This window comes from Colobus angolensis, unplaced genomic scaffold (assembly GCF_000951035.1).
Source record: "Colobus angolensis palliatus isolate OR3802 unplaced genomic scaffold, Cang.pa_1.0 Scaffold475, whole genome shotgun sequence".
In the NCBI taxonomy this organism is placed as follows: domain Eukaryota; kingdom Metazoa; phylum Chordata; class Mammalia; order Primates; family Cercopithecidae; genus Colobus; species Colobus angolensis.
Genome location: NW_012118210.1, coordinates 1055627 through 1060309, shown reverse-complemented (window position 1 = coordinate 1060309; position 4683 = coordinate 1055627).

Below are 4683 nucleotides of genomic sequence, written 5' to 3'. Positions count from 1 at the left end.
GACCTGGGAAAGGCTCTTGCTTCATGAAGGAGCCCTGGGCCAGTGCTGAGGTTCCCAGTCAAAGGGAATGCAAACTCATTCTGTAACCCATTTTCTTTCCTGCTGGGACTATTTCTGAGCACAGGCTATGCAGGCAAGTACCATTCATATTTCTTGAAGCTATTTGGAATATTTTGGAGGCTATATCCAAAGGCCATTTCTGAAGTTCTTAGCTAAATGATTAAAATAAACAACAACAAACAAACCTAAAATCAACAACATGACCTCTGCCAATTTTCCTATCACCCCTTGTAGGAATCTCTGGTCAAGAAACTGCAAATATTAATATTTCACTGGGATCTTCTGTGGGAAGTAAGGAGGGAAATGTCCATACCAAAACCTTCCAAGTGAAATGTTCTGGCCAACACCTCCAGTAGAAAGTGAAAGCTAGAATGGCAGAAGCCATTGGTGGAAAAGGACCTTGCAGGCAGGAGAAGCCCCTGGAACCCGGATGGAAAGAAAACTGGAATAGACTTCTTCGTGGGCTGCAGAAAGAAAAAGGCTGAGCCACGATGAGGACTGTTTCCAGCAAGCAAATTTCAGCAGCTTAATCTCGTCACAAAGGAGATCTTATCCATGATACAGGGGCTCAGGTGCCACAGAGAAATCTATCTGGGGAGTCTGCAGATGGCCCACGTGTGCCAGTGATGAAGACAGATTCCACTGGAGCCACTGAGCACCATCCTAGCACCCTGGGGGGCCAAGAAGCGACACCAGCCCCAGGGAAGGGTTAATTTGCAAGGCAGCTAATGCACGCACCATTCTCCTGGCTTCCTTCCCAGCCTTTTTACCTTCTCCAATGCGCTGGAAAAAGAGATTTTGATGGAAACTAGAATATCCATAAAGACAGTAAGGTTGAGGTCATGGAAGATGAAGATTAAGAGTGAAGAAACAGAGCAAGTGAAGGAACAAGCATAAAATTAAAGAAATCACAGAAACGCTTGACACTTCAGGTTAAAGATGCTCTCAGTATATCAGGTTGTGCTTTGTTTTGTCTTTTTACCTTAGAAAATGAAAAGGCATACCTATATTTATCCCGATGAAATTTCAGATTATCAAAGATAAAGGAAAATTCCCCAAAAGACATAGACAGTAAAACCAGGTTAACTATAGGATTTGTCTCCAGGCTTCTCTGCAATATAATCATGCCAAAGATCATGGAATAAGATCCATAGAGTTTAGAGGGGAAAGCATGTGGCTCAGGACTTGTAAACCAGGACAATTTATCATCATAGCATCAGAAAATGACAAACGTATTTTGAGATAGGCAAGTATTCCAAGAGCGAATTACCCATGTTACAGTAAAAATATCCAGGAAGAAGGTGAAAGAGGTAAACAATAGTGATACCAATGAAACAAAGTATCCCAGTGAATAATTGCTGTTTCTGTGGTTATGAAATATACTTAAAATGTCCAAATGGTTTTTAAAAGAGAAATCGCAGAGTGAAAAACCTACTTGTAGTATCCTGGTTTTAAAATCTGAGATAATTCTAACATAATCTGGGGGACAGAGAAAAAAGAAGAAACTTTTTAAAGCAAGCTGAATTCCTCATCTTATTTGAGGCATTGAGGCTTTATTGTTTTTATAACAGAGAAATAAAGGCTTACATGTTTTTAATGAAAGATGTTCTCTAACAGTAGAATGTATATTTTCCAAATCAGTAGAAATATAAAATACAATACACTAAAATAAACAAACAAAAAAACAGCATAAGTAAAGAACAAAGCAATAGAAAAGCATGAAACACAACTGCATCAACTAAGATAAATGTAAGTTGATCAAATTTCATCTTTAAAAGATAATTTTTAAATTGGGTCAGCAAAACAAAATCTAGCTAAATGTTATTTTCAAAAAAATATGTAAAACAAATTGAAGCAGAAATATTTTTTGAAGAGGTGGACAAAGATACACCAGATGAATGCAAATATAAAACAAATAAGAATATTAATACTGAACCAACTAGAATTAAGGAAAAAATCACTTGAACAATGGAGACTTTATAAATAAAATACATAATCCAAAATGAAGATATAATGGTCATGAAAAATTAAGGGACCAACAAAAGCACAGCATCCAGAGAAATGAAACCAATGTTCTTAGTAATGACCTTAGAATATGCAAACTGAAAACACGGTGTGGGGTCACCTGCTCTTTCTTATTTTGTGAGTTTTAAAACAATTTATTAATGTTTGTATTAGGGTTCTTCACAGAAACAGGATACGTATAGAACATATACATATTACTTTCTCTACATTTACATATACTTGAGAAAGAGATTGATGTATTATAGAAATTGGCTCATGGAGTTTAAGTTGCACAATTTCCTGTCTGCAAACTGGTGAACCATGAAAAGCCATTCAGTCCAATGACCTGAGAACCAGGAGTGCCCACGTCTAACATCAGAAGACAGATGTGGGCCGGGCCTGGTGGCTTAGCGCCTGTAATCCCAGCCCTTTGGGAAGCTGAGGCAGGTGGATCACCTGACCTCAGGAGTTTGAGACCAGACTGACCAATATGATGAAACCCCGCCTCTACTAAAAATACAAAAATTAGCTGGGTGTGGTGGTTTGCACCTGTAGTCCCAGCTACTGGGGAGGCTGAGACAGGGGAATTGCTTAAACCTGGGAGGCAGAGGTTGCGGTGCACTGAGATCGTGCCACTGCAGTGCAGCCTGGGCAACAGAGCAAGACTCCATCTCAAAAAAACAAAACAGAAAAAAAAGAGGACAGATGCACTAGTTCAGAGGGAGCAAATTCCCCCTTCCTTTGCTTTTTGGCTCTATTCAGAACCCTTGAGAGAATGGATGATGCCTGCTTACATTGGAGGTGGTGATCTTCTCTCAGTCCACGGATTCAAATGCTAATCTCTTCCAGACCACCCTGACAGACACATCCAGAAATAATTCTTTACCAGCTATTATAGCCTCTTTTACGCATTTGTATTTTCAAGAATTTGTATTTTATTGAATGCTTAACTAAAATTTTTTTGGATTTGTAATAAGAATATTTAAAGTCAGGAATTTTCTTTTAAGTATGGCTCTGAACATATTTAAATCGTTTGGGTAGTAGTGTGTTACCTACTAGTCTTATAAACTGTGACCTGCTTTAAATTTAAATTTTCTCTTTTATCCAAGACTTATTTAGTAATGTCTATTTTTAATTCCTAAGTGATGAATCCTAGCTTCTTCATATTGCACTCAAAGAATGTGGACTAAATAAGTTTTATAAACACTTAACATAAATTGAGAAAATATATTCTTTATTTGTAACATGAATCATTTTTATTTGTCTCAATGCTTTCTCAATTCTTAATTTAATTTTCTAAAATGAGCATTACTATTTTTGAGAGAAAAAATAATTACAATTAATAAACTCAATAACAACAAAGACAAAACTAACAACCCAATTTAAAATGACCAAATGACTTGAATAGGTATTTCTCTGAAGATACACAAATGGCCAATAAACACATGAAAGTGTGTTTAGAGTCACTAGTCATTAGCAAAATGCAAAGCAAAACCACAAGAAGATATCCCTTCTCACCCATTAGGATGGCTACTATAAAAATCAATAATTAAACAAATAACAAGTGTTGGTGAGTGTGCTAGTCCATTCTTGCATTGCTATAAAGAAATACTTGAGGCTGGGTAATTTATAAAGAAAAGAGGTTTAATTGGTTGGTGCTCCTACAGGCTGTACAGGAAGCATACCTCCTCTTCTGCCTCTAGGAAGCCTCAAGGAGCTCGCAATCATGAAAGAAGGCAAAGGGGGAGCAGGCATCTCACATGGTGGGAGGGGGAGCAAGGGAGAGAGAGTAGAGGGGAAGTGCCACATACTTAAATATTCAGATCTTGTGAGAACCCACTCAATATCTTGATGACAGCACCAATCCATGAGGGATCTGCCCCCATGGCCCAATCACCTCCCACCAGGCCCCACCTCTATCACTGAGGATTACAATTCCACATGAGATATGGTGGGCTCATGTATTCAAACTAGATCAGTGAGAAAGTAAAGAAATTGGAAATTTTGTGCATTCCTGGTAGAAATGTAAAATGGTGTAGACACTATAAAAAACATTATGGTGGTTCCTCAAAAAATTAAATATAGAATTACTATATGATCTACCAATTTCACTTCTGGGTTTATACCAAAAAGAAGTAAAAGAAGGGACTTGAACATATATTTATAAACTCATGTTCCTAGCAGCATTATTCACAATAGCTGAGAGTAGGAAGAAACCCATGTGCCCACACAGGGATAAATATATACACAAAATGTGGATATATACACAATGGAATATCATTCAGCCTTAAAAAGGAAGGCAATTTTGTCACATGCTACAACATGGATGAACCTTGAAGACATTATGTCAAGTGAAACAAGCTAGTCACAAAAGGACAAATGCTGTATTTTTATTTGTATTTATATGAGGTACCTAGAATTGTCAAGCTCATAGAGACAGAAAGTAGAACGCCAGTTGCCAAGGACAGGAGTGAGAAAGGAAAAGGAAATAATGTTTAATGGGTAAAGAATTTCCATTTGGGATGATGAAAAAGTTCTGGAAATTGATAGTGCTAATGTTTGTACAACATATAAATGTAATTGATGCCACTGAACTGTACACTTAAAAATGATTAAAAT